This window comes from Tupaia chinensis, unplaced genomic scaffold (genome assembly GCF_000334495.1).
Source record: "Tupaia chinensis unplaced genomic scaffold, TupChi_1.0 Scaffold000047_1, whole genome shotgun sequence".
Lineage (NCBI taxonomy): Eukaryota > Metazoa > Chordata > Mammalia > Scandentia > Tupaiidae > Tupaia > Tupaia belangeri.
In genome coordinates this window covers 7,397,389-7,413,668 of record NW_006159505.1, presented here as the reverse complement: position 1 = coordinate 7,413,668, position 16,280 = coordinate 7,397,389, and the positions used below count along the sequence as shown (strand labels likewise).

Below are 16,280 nucleotides of genomic sequence, written 5' to 3'. Positions count from 1 at the left end.
GGGAGCCATGCTGTTTATTGTGTGTGATCCGGCTGCCTTAACCCCATGCCACTGGCTGGCCCACCCGTTTTTAGAGGGAAGGAGGCCTCAGATCCGTGTGTACTGTGAGCACGGGGCTGATTCTGTTCCCTGTGCCTGGTGGGCCTTCTTAGACCCACAGTACACCTGCCAACATAGTGCAGCTCCCAGGGGGCGGCCTATCCTAGCCCGAGCCCCAGAAGTCTTCTGCAATTGTATTGGAGTAGAGGGGGTGACATGGGTCAGCTTACAGGACCCCCCTCCTGCCCAAGGGCAGCTCTGCCTCCAGATAGCAAGGTACCGTCTCCTCTCCTACGCCCACCAGTAGGCAGACTGATTTCATTGTCCTTACTGAGGCCTTCCCCCGGGTTTGCCCCACTTACACCTGACTGCACAGTGGTGCCTCCAGGGCAGTCTTCAGAACCAACCCAGCCTGGGTGGGGTAGAGTGGGGTTACAGCCCAGAGTGCCTGGGAGTTGCTTCTGTCCCGCTCCCCCATTCCGGGATTCAGGGAGGCTGGGGTGAGCTGAGTAGTCCCGGCAACACATTAGGGACACCGCATTGGACAGAGGCTGCATGAGGCAAGGAGGTTCAGGGCCCACCTACCTGCCTTTGCTGGGGTGAGCTTGGGTACCAGTCCCTGAGGGGGCAGCCCTCTGGGGATGATCTGAGTCACCCTCCCTCCAGGAAACCTCCTTCCTCACTCTTTTCAGGCGACTTGGGACACCTGCGCTCCCAGGGTGAGCTCCCAGTCTTCATTTTTGAGTGTCCTGGGAACAAGACCCTGTCTCTGGGGTGATGCCAACACGCGCTCACCGGCCCTGAAGAACCATGCTCTGGGCTGTCATTGAGCTTTGCAGATCCGCCCACCTCGCCCTCCGCCAGACGCCCCGCCCGGCCTGCACCACTTTCCCTTCTGCTGCCAGCTTTGCCCACAACACGCCCTTTCGGCTTTCATCGTGCCCTGGATGGGGGTCACAGGAGGTGGGAACCCCTCAAGCAGCACTGGTGTTCCTTCTCGTCATGGTCAGGGACACTGTGGGAGGGGCGGGAGAAGTAGGGAGAAGATCGTAGAGGGTGGTGATTAGGCCGGATAGGGAAGGGACTAAAGGGCACCAGCAGGAGGGCCCTGGGGCAGGAGGGCCCTGCCTACTGCCAGGGACTCCACAGGGACCAGAGGAGGGGCAGGGGGACAGGTGCTTTACTGGGACTAGTCCCTGGGCCTGCCGCACCTCCCTCACGGAGCAGGAGGCTGCTAGGAGCTACTGGGATGCCAGCTTTTCTTCATTTCACTCTGCTGCTCATGCACTATTCCTTGGCGGGGTCACCAGAGATGCACAGCACACAGGGCCAAGGGTACACATGGCCTCACAGCACCCCTGCAGCCTGTCCCTCCCCGAGCCCTCAGGGGCACAAGTCCCCTGAGTGCACTTGGCCCAGGACCTGTCCTATTCTCAACTCTTCTTCAGAGAGTTGGTTGTTGCTAAGGAACCAGACACTGCCCCACCCACCTGCCCTGCAGCCCAAGAAGAGCCAGGCCACAGGTTCAAATGTCAAAACCAGTGTCCCCTGTGCCATGCTAACCATAGCTCAACGGAGCAGAAAACTGCGAGAGGAGCGGGCAGCAGGGTGGGGCAGGCCCCCTGGAGCTTCACATGCGGTGCCGGGTGCGAGCAGGCCAAAGTCCTGGCAGTGACAGGCCTAGCCAGGAGCCTCGAGGCTTGCTGGCCATCTGAAGTCACCATGGAAGTGGGTCACACCCACCCCTCCGTTCATAGTTGACAGCGTGCACTGTGCTTGGGGATGACCAGTCCGAAGGGTGCAGTGGAAACACGTGTCTGAGAAAGGCGGCCCTGTCTCTGCTCCCAAACTCCGTTTCAAGAACAGTTGCTACCAGCCTCTCCGGAGGTGGGGTCGGGTGGAGACCGGTGGAAGCGCGGTCCAGCTGAGAGCATAGAGCCTAGCTGAGGTTTTCCAGGAGGACTGGTCTGGGGAAGAGGAGGGGCCTGGCCCTGGCTGGCATGAGTTTCAGGTGTCTTAGGTACAGGACTCCAGGGGAGGACTGGCACCCAGATGGTTCTGTGTTCTGTAGGGTGGGGGTAGGAGACTGTCCCCCCAGAATTCCCAACTTCCCGGGACCAACCCATGAAGCTTGAGGCATGGCTGCTTCTCACCTACCTGGCCAGAAGTCTGGACCATCATTGACTCCTCCTGTGCTCTTCAGGCTGGGGTTGGAGTTGAAGAGGCAGGAAAGGGAGGGGAATGTCCCCCGAACTGCCCAGAGACAGGTGGAGGAGGCCAAGGGTCCTTTGGAGCTTGTGAGTGGGCAGGAAGGGGCTGGCTACTTACCACTCTTCTTCCCTCCAGCAAACAGGGCTTGCGGTGGTGGGGAAACTGGTTGAGCAGAAGCAAGGAGAAGGGCTTTGTGTTTGTCTGAATACAGGCTCAGGAGGGGTGGGGAAACTTCCTGGTTCCAAGGGAGTGTGGGAAAATTGCCCTTTGGGCTGAACGAGGAAAGAGAAGCACATGGAACCTTAGAAGCCTTGGGCTTCCTCCTCCAGAGGAAGCAGCTTTGGCTGGGGGCCTGTCGTGCCAACCATTCACTTGGCCACTTATATTTCCCCTGCCCCAGGGCATTCACAACCTCTGAGTACCTGGAAGAGAGGCGGTGACAGTTCTGCCTGATAATGGATGGGAGGAGTTGTCCACCTGGGATCCGGTTTGGAAGGCAGTCTTCTCAGAGGCTCTCAGTCCAGCCTTAGGATGGGCACAGACTGGCCAGTGAGGGAAGGGCATTTCAGGCAAAGGGCACAGCATGGACAAAGACTTAGGAGTGAGCAAAGCTTAGGGACCGGAGAACTCCTGATGGTGCTAAGGGGTGGGGGAGAAGGGTAAGCTGGTGGGTGAGTCTAGAGAGGGGGTGACCCAGAAAGGCTGGAAGTGGCAGGGATGTGGCCAGATGTGCAGGGAAGGATCACCTGGCTGCTGTACTCTGCAGGTGGGAACCTTGAAGGTCTCCCACATGAGAGGAGGGTGGCCTCCAAGCTGGCCCCCGTCTACACTGTGGCCCGGCCATCTGAAATAGTGAAGGGCTGTGAAACAGGCAGCCTTGCTTAACCTGAGAACACCCAATACTGTGGGCGCTGTGCCAGGTGTTTGAGGTTCTCAGCCCGCAAAACCCACTGCCCTCTGCTTGCATTGTAATGCATGAGTGCATTTGGGGCAGGCAGGTAATACCCAAAGCCAGGAGCCCATGTAAACGACACACTATCAGCCTTTTGGCTTTTGCTCCGCCTGCAGTGGAAACTCCTAGCAGGTTCTGACTTAGTTGTATTTTAGAGGGATCCTCTGGCTGATGTGCTGATGAGGGCTGGTGTAGGGAGGTTCCGCTGTGGTCCAGATGAGAGGGGCGTGGGTTCGGATGGGGGAATGACAGTGGGGGGTGCGGGTGTGGGACGAGTGAGCCCAACTAGGCTGGCTCCACAGTGTTTGGCCTCAGCCATCATCTGAGAAGGGGTGACTGGGGGAGGAGCAGCTTTCGAGGGGAGCCTAGGAGCTCAGTGTTGGCCCACTGAGTGGACAGGCCTGTGGGTCAGCAGAGGGTGCAGGAGTGGGCACTGTGGGGTTGCAGTCTGAGCTGGATGTAGGGGTGAGGCTGTTGTCCATATTGAGACAAGCCCAAGAATGGGCGGGGATAGAGAGGAGAGGGGCGAGGGCCAAGGCCAGACCCCAGAATCTCCAGCCCCGCCACTCAACTCAAGGGGGAGCACCTGGGACTGCCCAGGGAGAGACACGGTGGTGGTGGGGGCTGGAGGTCAGGTGGAGAGTGGATCAGGGAGTGGAGACCTGTAGCCAGCTGTGGGTTTAGCAGGCAGAGGTTGCTGGTGACGTTGACAGGAATGCTGTTGGCTCAGGGAGGAACGGGCAACAGCAGGATCTGGACAACTCTCTCTCTCTCTTTTTTTTTTTTAAATAGAGTTTTTTTCAATAGGGTGCGTGCACTCGCCGGAGAGACAGAGAAAGAAAGAAAGTGAGAAATCACCTCCGTGGGGGGATGGCCACGCCGCAATTCCTTCTCCTCTATTCTCCTTCTGGGATCTTGCGTACGCACACGTGCCCAATGTGAGTTTCAAGCCACCAGGTCTGGGACTCGCACCATGGTCAACTATGTGGGACTCCAGTGATGTAACCATTACGTCATCTGCTGGCCCCCAACTCTTTTGAAAGGTTTTGTCACAAAAGGGAGTTGAGAAACAGTACAGTGGCCCGAGGATAAGGGGATAGGAGAGAAAACATTTATAATATTCTGAACATTCGGGGCCAGCAGGTGGTGTAGTGGTTAAAACACTGAACACCCATGTGGATGACTGGGGTTTGAGTCCTGGACCTGGTGACTTGAAACTCATGCCAGCCACATGTGTGTACCTGGAGGACAAGGTATTGCAGTGTGGCCATCCACCCTTCTGTTTCTCTGTCTCTCTGGTGAGCACACATGCCCTATAGCGAAAATCTCTAAAATAAAAAAAAATAAATAAAATTTTTTTTATTAAAATGTGTGATAATGCAGGGGAAGGAGGGGGAGACTGGAGGGACACCTTGGAGGGGGTGAGGGGGTGGCCTTAGTGGAGAACCAGAGGGGCAGCCGGATCCCTTCATAGGTTGTTGAGAGCCCCACAGAAAGTGCTTGGAGCATAAGCTTGGTGCTCTTGGTCAGCTCACTGGCACTCCAGTTATTTTCAAAGATCCATCTCAAGTGTCACATCTTCGAACCCCAACAAGAAGCAGGACCAGAACTTGGGCAGGGGGTGATGTGGATTCCCAGCCAACCAGCCCGGGGGTGGGGTGGGGTGGGGTGGGAACCACACAGTTGCTCCCCTCCTGGCAAGCCCACCCAGCACCTTCTCCTTTTCAGGGGAGATGCAGGTTCAGGTCATGGCCAGCAGAGGGCGCCCAGATACAGCGGGATCTGTGCTAAGGCACCTCAAATGGGAGTGTCCCAGCATTCCCGCCCATCAGACCCTGATTTGGTGGGTTGTCTTTGCAGTCACAGCCTCAATGGGGGGGCACCCGAGCCTGTTGTGGGCACTGTGGGCCCTGTTTCAGTTTTCCAGCTCCACCTTGGTCAGGTTAAGAATCTGGGAGAGTGGGTTTAAAGGTCCCTCACCCCAGACTGGTGTCCCTGTTTCCTGGGGGGAGCAGTGTCTAGGCAGCCCCGGAGAGGCTGGCATGTGCCCACTCTGCCTCTGACCACCCACAGCCTGTCTGTGGCCCTCTGCAGGTGCCACACGAAGGCTAGGGCTGGCAGTTGCTGAGGAAACTTCAGAACTGGAGTCCAAGAACTGGCCGCCAGGTGGAGAACCTGAGCAGAGACTTCTAAAAGGAAGGGAAGGGGTTTGGAGGCCAGCTTTTGAGAGCTCAGCTTTGGTTCCGACTTGCCTGTGGGCGAAGGTGTGAAAATGAGGCCTCGGGGCTGCATTGTGGCCACGGAGGAGGCTCTGCTAGCCTGGGGGTGGGTGGGTTTCTCCATGAGCCTCTAGGGCCCCAAGATGGGCCCAGGGGTCAGCTCCACAGGCCAGCATCCAGGTGGAGGGAGCGGCCTGCCAGGGACTCGGGCAGAGGCTTGGGGTCCTGAGACAGGTCAGTATGGCCCCAAGAGAGGGACAGAGGCCTGATGAGCAAACATGGCTGAGAAAGCGGCATGGGGAAGCTCTCCACAGTGAGGGCCCTGAAGACTGGGAACCTCAGCAGCTGCTGGGTGACAGGGTGCAGCCCAGGGCAGTCCATGTCCCCTTTCTCCCACCACAGGCCAAGCAAACGGAGGAGCCCTGGGGAGCTCTGTCCTTGGGAAGCTCACTCCGCTCAGGGAGACACAAGCAGTTCCTGGGTCTTTCCCCACTAAAAGGAGGACAGTCTCCAGCAAAGTAGGGCAGTTGGCCACCCTCTCCCCATGGGACCCAGGAAGCCAGATGGACACGTGCTGGGTCTTGACCTAGAGGCCATTCGGGCAGCAGCTCTGGGCTGGGAACTCTAAGATCGTGAAGGCCGACCTGCCCAATGGATGCCTTGCCCCCACCCTTGGGGAGCAGTGTCCCTTGGGGAGGCTGGGGGGAAATGGCCAGCAGCTGATGTCCTGGCCCAACCAGGGCCTCGGCTGTGTGTGTGCATCTGAAATCAGGAAGTGACAGCGCTCTGAACTTCACAGGTAAATGGCCTCTAGGAGAGCAATCTCACACCTGTCCACCACGCTGGGCCTGGGGAAACTAAGGCAGGTGGGGGCAAGATGTGTTTCTGTTGCTTCACTCTCCCTAACAGACATGTTCAGAGCCCTAAAACTTTGCTACAGCCTCCCTGTCTTGCATCTCCTCTAAGCACTCCCTCCTTTGGTCTCAGTCCCTTGGTCTAAAGGGTAGATTCAAGCTCAAATCATCCAACCCATACCCAGTGTCTTCACCCATTTGGAATTGAATCCAGAAAGAACCAGGAAGGACTACGAAGAAGAAGGAAAAGTCACAAAATACATGAATCCCTTCTTCTTTTTTAAGGTTTACTCATTTATTTATTCTAAGACAGAGAGGAAGAGGGCACCCTGCCATTGGGTCTTTATGCCACAATCCACTCCCAGTCTCAGCTGGCCCGTGACCTGCCTGGTGAGTGCAGAAGTCCTGGGATGCAAACCCAGGACCTTTCCTGTGTGGGTCCAATTGTGTTACCTCTGTTCCACTGCTTGGCCCCCCATCCATGCACCTTTTCTTTTTCTTTCTTTCTTTCTTTCTTTCTTTCTTTCTTTCTTTCTCCTCTCTCTCTCTCTTTTTAAAGAGATTTTTGCTATAGGGCACATGTGTTCTTCAGAAACAGAGGGAGAGAGACAGAGAGAGAAAGTGAGAAATCACCCTCCGGGGGGATGGCCATGCCACTATCCCTTCCCCTTCATTCCCCTCTCAGGACTGTGGGCACGCATGCAAGCACTCACGCTGGAGTGAGTTTCAAGCTGCTGAGTTTGGGACTTGAACTGCAGTCCAGTGCCTTAGCCGCTGTGCCACCTGCTGGCCCGTGCATGCTTTCTTATACTGAAGAGCCCTTCAGCCGTCGCCTGATCTCCTCCCCAGGTTTAATAGCAGTTTCAGGGAGCCTGGCTACTTCCTTTTAGCCAGGCGGACATCTCAGAGGGAAGGAGCAGCCTTTTTGCTCTGGGCATCCCTGGAATTGGCTGCGTGAGTTTCTAAGCCCTTAGCCCCTGTCCTACGGTTTCTGGTGCCAGTGCTCAGTTCAGGAAGGAGCCAGGACCAGGCCCCTGGACCTCTGCCCACACTGGATCTTTTTAATTTTTTTTTTTTGGTGGAGAATGTGAGCAATGCCCACACTAGATCTTACACATGTTTTGCAAACCAACGAGAGCTTGTTCTGCCTTGAGCCTTGCCATGGAGAAACCCGGGGAAGGGGGCAGTTGAGTGGGGGCTTAGCAGGGAGTTAGTCACTGGTCTTAAATCTCCAGCAGCCAGTATGTGCATCAGGGTTTGGTGCTTGCAATGGGGCCCAGTGGGGCCGGTGCCCACATGGTTTACCAGGCCCTGACAAGGGTCTTGTCCTCCCGAGCCTCAATTTTCTTACCAGTTAAACAGGAACAATGGTAATCCCTGCCTGCTAAGAGGCCCATGAGGAGCATATGAGATCTTTTGCACATGAAGTGTTGGCACGACACTGGGCTGCCTGGCACAGAGAGGGTGTGTTGCAGTAGCAGCTTGGTGCTGACCAGCGTCTAGGGGACCGGGACACTGCTGAGTGCCAGGTACATGTGCAGCACTAGGTGAAATGCGTCGGAATTTGCTTAGAATAAAAACAGAACAGAGGCTGACCCACAGAGCCACGGGCTGTATTCCACGAAGCCCCCTGAACTTTGAGAGGTGGGAGGTTAGACTGTCCAAGCTGTTTCTCATGTAATTAACATTTTCAAAGGGTAATTAACATTTTAAACTGCCTGATCATTTATTTTTATTTTTACATTTTTTTTCCTTAAGTTTTTCCTCAGGGTGCATGGGCTAGTCAGAGATGACATTGGGAAGAAAAAGTGAGAAATCACCCCCAGGAGGGATGGCCACATCATAATTCCTTCTCCATTCTCCTGGGATCTGTGGCACGCATGTACATGATTTTTCGTGCCACTGGGTCCGGGATTCAAACCGTGGTCAGTTATGTAGGAGTCTAGCGACGTAATCACTGCGCTGTCTGTTGGCCCCTACCTGACAACCTATTAGGGGGTATGACAACCTATTAGGGGGTATAGGAGCCTTGCTGGGGTCTGAGTCTTCACCACCAGGCCCTGAGCTCCCAGCCCTTGTCGCTGTTGTTCCAAGCAGCCAGAGCTATTGTGCTTTTTATTTATTTTAATTTTTTTCCATTTAACTTTATTCCTTTATTTATTCATTTATTTATTTTAATTTGACAGCGGGAGGGGGGGATGAGAAAGACAGCAATTTTTTTCCTTAAGTTTTTCCTCAGGGTGCATGGGCTAGTCAGAGATGACATTGGGAAGAAAAAGTGAGAAATCACCCCCAGGAGGGATGGCCACATCATAATTCCTTCTCCATTCTCCTGGGATCTGTGGCACGCATGTACATGATTTTTCGTGCCACTGGGTCCGGGATTCAAACCGTGGTCAGTTATGTAGGAGTCTAGCGACGTAATCACTGCGCTGTCTGTTGGCCCCTACCTGACAACCTATTAGGGGGTATGACAACCTATTAGGGGGTATAGGAGCCTTGCTGGGGTCTGAGTCTTCACCACCAGGCCCTGAGCTCCCAGCCCTTGTCGCTGTTGTTCCAAGCAGCCAGAGCTATTGTGCTTTTTATTTATTTTAATTTTTTTCCATTTAACTTTATTCCTTTATTTATTCATTTATTTATTTTAATTTGACAGCGGGAGGGGGGGATGAGAAAGAGAGAGAGAGAGAAAATGACAAAGCAAGCTGCCAGGTCTGGGACTTGAACCACGGACAGCCATGTGGGAATCTAGCGCCCTTAACCACCACACCACCTGCTGGCCCAAGCAATTGTGCTTTATAACAAGGTGAGCGGCTGGACAGTGACAGCTGGGACGGACAGGTATAGGCCTCACAGAGAGGCCCAGCTGACTGTAGCCTGGGGCTTAAGCAGCAGCTCTAATGGAGGGAATGAAAGCAGAGGGTGTTGGGCTGCAGGACAGGTCCGTGGCAGGGATGGAGCAGGAGGAGGAGGACAAGGAGCTGGGGTGAGAAGGAGAGCGAGGGGGTGGGGGAGAAGAGAGGAGGGGAGGAGAGGCAGAGGAGGGAGAGGGAAGCAGTGGGAGGGGGTGGCATTCATCTTGGGTCTTTAAAGCAGGCTCTTTGTCTCTGCCCTCTCCCCTGCTGCCCCTGTGTCCCTGTGCCCCCTGAACACTCCTGGAGACAGGAGAGGCCAATGCTATTTCCTCCTAAGCATCTAGGGTGTTTGGGGCTGTTTTGAAACTGAGTCTTTGGTCTTCTACAGCTCCTACTGACCACATTGAGGCAGAACCCCTGTCTTAGACTTTAGGAAACTTGGGGTTACAGAGAGCAAGACTCATACCCAGGCTACTGACAGGTGTGGGGACTGAGATAGGCAGAGAGGTGGCGGGGCTGGGGGCTGCTCAGGTATCTCATGTGAAGACATCCGGTTACACTCCTGGTGGCTGTACCATCTTTGGACACCAGGGGGCAGCAAGCGCCCAGCTTTGGCTCTCAAGGCCACAGGCTCTAGTAGGAGGAAGCCTCTTAGCTGTGATTAGTCCTAGCCTCCAGTCACCCCACTATCTGTGGAACACCTACTCTGAGCAGCCTTGGCTTAGGCCACAAGGTATGCAGGAAGACTAGCGGGGCTGAAGCCTGTCCTGGGAGCTGGCCAGGACACTGCCCAGTTTACTGCCTGGCCTCTGTCCTATCCCTGTCTTGCCGTCCTTCACTCAAAACTCTGTGGGGAGGACATGGGAAATGGAAGGAGGAATGTGGAATGAATGCATGAGAGCAGTGAGTTTAGCACCTCAGCCCAGAGCAGAAGTCTGCTTCCTCATTGTCCTTGAGTTGCTGTGGGGCCCTGGGCAAGTCAACCCACCTCTCTGGGCTTTGGCTTCCTGCAGTGGCATGTCACAGGATCCAGGCAGGTCACACTCTATGTAGGTACTAAACTAATGCTTAAAATAGCGTCTCTCCTCAGGCCTAGGAAGCCCCCTTAGTCTTTGAGGCTCTGGTGGGCATGGAGTGGGGCTTTTTCCTCATGTTCCTGTCACTGCAGGGCCAGGTCCGGGCCACCCCTCTTTGCAATGGAGGAAGGGATGGTGAGGGTACAGATGGGGACCGTCACATCTTGGATCTGGATGCAGCCCCTACTCTCCCTTCGAATTTTGGTTTCCTGGGCTTCTCTGCGCACTGTGATGTGGGTGTTGGAAGCAGAGTGGAAGGTGTGTGGCCCGAGAGGCCTGAGGTTCCTGATGCACCCCATGGGTCGGAGATGTTGAGATTGTACATAGAGGCCCACGAGCTCCATCAGGAAATGGGGAGCACGGTGAGAAGGGGGATCTACTCACACTAGCTTTGTTTTTCTTGTGGTTTTCCTGGCAAAGTGAATCCAGGGCCTTGGGACCCCTGTAGTCTGTGTTGGCCCAGTTGGGAGCAGGGAGGGCCAGGTGGGGTGCAGAGCTAGAAGGTGAGGGTGTCTGCTGCAGGTTCTCCACAGGCCTTTGAGACTCCCTCCTCCCAGTATCTGAGGAGACCCCTTCCTAGCCCTGAGAGGGCCCTTTGGGGGCCTGGGATGACCAATGGCCCTGGGACCACTACAGCATTCAGTGCAAAAGCCAGCAGAGGCCAGGGGGCTGGCATGGGATAGGCCCTCTCCCCAGACCGACCCAGAGAAGCAGCCCTGGGCTCGTTTGAAAGATGAGGCAGTCAGTTTGCCAAGTGGCTCCTGTCCATCCACGGCTGTTCCCTGTTCTCACCGGTCCTCCCTTCACGGTCTGCCCAGGGCCCCTCCCGCCGATTTCTGGGGAGTGAGGACCCCCGGGCAGGGACCCCGAGCACAAGGCAGTCCCTGTAATCGGAGCTCATGCAGCCTGTGGCCGCGTCACCGGAGGGAGGCCGGCACCTGCGGAGGACGTGCCTGGCAGCCGCCCCGAGAACAGCCCGTCCTGGGGGGCGGGGCGGGGCCAGCCAAGCGCGGGAACTGAGTGCGGGAGGGACGTTCTTGCTGCTGCAGCACCCGCTGGGCCCCCGCCAAGTGAGAGCCGAGCGCTGCCTGTTGCTGGCTGGTTAATCTGTAACTCTCTACACCCCCGGCCGCCCTCCACTCCACAGGAGGACTCCCCACCGCAAGTAATGGAAGAGGACGGAGCGGCTCGGCTCAGCGGCAGGAGCTCCCTGGGCTTCTTGGCTTTCTGGGGCAAAGCCCGCTCAAGTCCCTACTGCTAGTCCAAATACCCAGTGCAGGGTGATGCGGCTTGAGACCAGAGAGGTGGTCTTGCATGGTCAGGACAGGGTTGTACCCTGAGCAGATGACCACCTCTGGTAGAGGTTGGAGTAGGGGGATGCCAGGGAAGGTTCACATGGATACTCAACCTCTTTCCTCTCCCTGCTTCCATGGCCATAAGCCCCTCGCAGGGGTCAGATGGGAAGCACAAGTCTTGACTCAAGGCAGATCAGGCTGTTCAAGTCTAGAGCTGCCGCTGATTTCTGAGTGGTTTCTGGAGGGTTGCTTAACCTCTCTGAGTCTTGGTTTCCTCCTTTGCAAAACAGGCATATAAACACCTTCCTTTCTCGGTCTTGGAAGGATTAAATGAGTCCACAAGCCCAGCACTGGTGCAGGGCAGGGCCTTGGGCAGATAGAAGACAAGAGACAAGCTAGAAATACTAACACGTGCTCTCTCTAGCCCTCAGAAGGGCACTGCCTGGTTAGCAGTGGGGGAGGCAGCCAGGTGGACATAGACACACAGAATCCCCTTGAAGAGTCCCTGGGAGCTGCTGAGAGAGGGGGCTGGGGCCCTCAGGCCCCTCCTTCTTTACCTTGACTTGTGTCCGTGTTCTCCAGCCTTCTGTGATCTATGGATGACATGTGGCCATGGTAGAAAATTCTGCAAGGTCATCATTTGCACAAAAAGACAGATATCCTAAGGCCTGATAACACAAAGAGCTGACCTGAGATATGTTTGATCAAGAGTCAGGGGGAGAGACGCCACCCCTTGGGAAGGACTATGGGCTCAAACTAGTTCCTGCTCTAGGTCAGGTGTCCCCTGTCCTAGACTTGTGATCTCCGGGACTCTGGGTCAGGAGATGAGCCCGACTCATAATAGCTATCCCTGTCTCTGGGAAGCCAACTGCAGCACACATTCCTCCTGGGGTCTGCGGCCATGCCAGGGAGGCAGTTGTGTGGTCATTAATACCCAGGAGGGAGGGCAGGGGTAGAGGGGAGATGCTGGTGTAGAGGCTAGCCTGCAGAGGCAGCGTGCAGCCAGGGACAGGGCTTCCTGGGTCTACTCTGGCGGGAGAACTTGGGCCAGTGTGTTTTTCTGTCTCCACAGCTGTAAAATGGGCCACTAACCATGGGCACTTTGTGGAGGACAGCATGTGGGTAGCCCCTGGGGAACTAAGCTAGTTTAACTACTCAGTCTCCCCTAAGATTCATATTTCATGAGGGCTGGACAGAACCTGCTTTTTTCTTCTGGCTCTTTCCTGGCATTACAGCAGAGCAGTCAGGCCTTGAAGCTAGAGAGAGGAGTCTCACTGTATGGCTTCATCATGCTTTAACCACTCGTGAGCCGGAGCAAGGTTTTAATCTTCTGAAGCTTCCGCTTCCTCATAGAAAATGCCCACCGAGGGCCAGCAGGTGGTGTGGAGGTTAAGGTAGCTGGATCCCACATGGCCAGCTACGCGGTTTGAGTCTTAGTGGCTTGAAAATCACATGTGTGCTTGCATGTGCCCACGCCCAAGGTCCTAACAGGAGAATGGAGGAGGAGGGATTGCAGCGTGGGCATTTTTCCTGAGGGGTGATTTCTCACTTTCCCTCTCTCTCGTCTCTTTTTGGCAAGCACACACACCCTAGAGCATAACACACACACACACACACACACACACACACACAGTGACAAAACCCACTGAAATATACTCATGTTATATACGTTGGTCAGGGTAAATAACGCCAGCCACTGGAATAGACAATTTCATGTTTGCAGTAAGTTTATTCCTGAGGCCAAGTGGTGGTGCCGTGGTGGCACATCAGGTGTGCTTCTGTGACTGTGACCCTGGCCAGGTGAGACTGAGGGGGGATCATAGCAGAGACCCTGTTGGGGTGTCTCTTTCTCTCTCTCTGAAGGAAAAAAACAAAGTTTAGGGCAAGCCCCATAGCACGGTGGTTAAGGGAACCAGATCCCCTGTGGCTGATCATAGTTCGTATCCTGGCTCCAGCAGCTTGATAAACACGCTGGGTGCCTGTGCGTGCCTGCCTCAAATCGGAGGCAGGATGGAGAAATGGAGAAAGAATGGCACGTGACCATGCCTCACTGGTGTGTGTGTGTGTGTGTATACATGTGTGTGCACTTTCTCTCTTGCTCTTCCTGGCAAGTACACATGTCCTCTGGCCAACAGAGAAAAAATCTTACTCCCTTCCCAGGCCGTGTGGGTGTGAAGAGGCTGTAGTGGCGCTGGCTGTTCGCCGTGTGGTCACTCGGGTCTTGCTGCCCTCCCTAGCTCCTCCATCTGGCCAGCAGAGGGGGTAGGAGGACTACTGGGTAAGGTTTTGATGAGCTCCACCTAGCAGCGAGGTATAGCATTCATGCCAACATTATTTGGTGGCCCAAACTGGTCCCTTGGCGCTGCCTAGATGCAAAGGGCCTGGGAAACGTGCTCGTTCTGTGTGCCTGGAGGAAGACAAGAAGCTGCGTGCACACATTGCTTTTCCTATTAGCTGCATCAGGTCAGGCGAGAATTAACAAGAGATAAACATGCATGCTGCCCAGCAGCGGCCAGACAGGAGAGCTGGGTGCTATGACCTCTCACAAGCAGGCCCCTTATTCCCAGGCGTGCAGGATTGGGGGTACTAGAGTAGCCCAGGAAACCATCCTTGCTGAGCACAGCCCACCCCTAGGCTACAAGCTCCCCCTCCCCAGTTCTGTTCTCTGTGGCAACACAGACTACAAATGTTGCTCCTTTTGTTTTATTTTTTCCCCCTTGAATATACTTTTAATTACAAAAGTAGAACTTGATTGTTGCAGCCAGACAGATGTTTTCCTGCTTTCCCACCCCTGAGTTGGAGGATTGGGGCTCAGGGCTGGAGCCTTGGACCCAGCCCTTACCTCTGGGACATCTTCCTCTCGTTTTGTTGGTTGCTTGAGGTGGGGGACTCTGTCCCATTCCTGGGACCAATAGGTTTAATGAGCTAGTTGTTACCGTCCTTGATGGAATTCAGAGTCACGGATTTTGAGATCACCTCTCTTACTCTAATGAGGCTAAGGGCAGGGGGTTCCCACTGCACCTGGGTTTACTCCATAATTAAGCTGGTAAAGTGGAAAAATAAAAATAGGAAGTCTAAATGGAAACCAAGCCAGAAAGCCAAGCAGCTCAGAAGGACTGGGGCCCTGCTTCCTCCCAGAGGCATGGCCTTAGCCATTCACCCAGACGTCTCAATTTCTTCCCTTCTAAGACGGGGTTATGGTAGCTCCACTCTACTGAGAGCATCGTGAAGATCAAACAGGGGGATGCACAGAAACCACTCGGGCTGGGCTTGCCGCTCCCCCACAGTTGGAGCCTGAGCATCCTGACCTCTTGGGAGATCCTGGGGGCCATGCGGTTGTTACTTGATGGGGCCTTGTGCTTATTGTCTTCAAAGAGACTGGCGTTGATATCAGCTCTGATCGATGGGTTTGTGCCACCTGTGGAGGCTTTGTCAGCTTCTATTTTCTGGAAGATAAAATAGCTGAGGCTTCTGTGCTTGTGGTGAGACCTTTGGGATACAGTACACAGGGGAGAATAAAGAAACCAACACAGTGTTGCCTTTGGTCCTCCAGCAGGAAAGAGGAATAGGATGGCGTGCTATCCCTCACCTGGGTCACCCTGTCTCAATTCCTCTTGTGGGCCCATGTTTACATATCCTGACAGCATCCTAATCCCTGCGGTGTCCTGGAATCCACCTGGCCCAGACAAAGAGGCAGGGTAAACCTCATTTTTTCTCCCTCCCAGAGGCCCCTCTCTCTCTCTCTCTTTTTTTTTATAGAGATTTTTGCTCTGGGCTGGGTGTGCTCACCAGAGAGACAGAGAGACAGAAAGCTAGAAACCACCCTCCATGTGGGATGGCCACACTGCAATCCCTTCTATATTCTCCTCTTGGGATTTTGGACACGCAAGCACATGAGCCTGGAGTGAGTTTTCAGTTGCCGTGTCTGGACGTGAACTGCAGTCGGCTATGTGGGAGTCTAGCCATGTAACCATCTGCTAGTCCGGAGGCCCCTCTCTTATCTCACTTTTTTTCTGAGGGGGGAGCAACCCCAACAGAGTCTCCACACTTCAATCCACTCCCAGGTCAGCCATCCAGGATTAGCAGCATGCATGAGCTGGGTGCTCAGGAAGGCCTGGCGATATGAAACCAGGACGTTCACTGCTGTGCCACTACCTGGTCCTCAGGGGCCTAACTGGCTCACAGGCTTACCGGCGACAGGGACAGAGATCTCAGGGCTCTCCTGGACATTTGAACAGGTGCCTGGCTGCTCTCCTACCCACCTGGGCTATTCCTGTCTGGTTGAGGGGGCTCCCGGTATTTCCTTCTAACAGGCTGAGCGAAAAGGAAGGCAGCAGACAATAGTCTCCCTGGGTCTGGCCCTGTCGGGATAAGGGCCAGGTGTCTGTGCATGTGTGTACGTGATCAGGGACTGTGGTGTGTAGTGCTTTAGGTGGAAGAGGGGCACAGTCTTTCACAGGCCTTTTCCTATGACCTTAGGCAGGTCTCTGCCTTCTATTCAGCACGCAGCTTCCAGCAGCCTGGACAGGCAGATCGCCCCGGGAGTGGTCTGTTTGGCCCAAGCCTGAGGGCGCTGGTCGTCAGGCCAGCGATATGGTGGGCTGGGCACAGCCCAGGATGGGCTCAGTCCGTTTTCCCTCTACGGCTTAGGGTGAGCCTCCTCCGGCTTAGGGTGAGACTCCTCCGTTTGTGGCTCCAGGAAGCCAAGGGAAGGCTTTCGAGGTGTCCCCCACTTTGCCTCTCGTGAAAGAGTGCAGCGACCCCGTTCCCGCTCCCCCC

General features: G+C 55.1%; 1 protein-coding gene across 2 annotated transcripts in view; it reads right to left on the bottom strand.

Annotated features, from left to right (window-relative positions):
* The window catches only part of SLC67A1 (solute carrier family 67 member 1), a 33,638-nt gene extending 31,178 nt beyond the window's left edge, over positions 1–2,460 (bottom strand). The window contains exons 1-2 of one of the 2 annotated variants that reach the window (XM_027774390.1): positions 2,368–2,456; positions 2,197–2,243 (exon numbers count right to left, since the gene is read on the bottom strand). The gene's annotated coding sequence lies outside the window, so the exon portion shown is untranslated. Of the gene's footprint in view, positions 1–2,196; positions 2,244–2,367 lie in introns of both variants that reach the window. The other variant, XM_014590834.2, reaches the window with a different exon arrangement.
* Between the last annotated feature and the right edge of the window lie 13,820 nt (positions 2,461–16,280).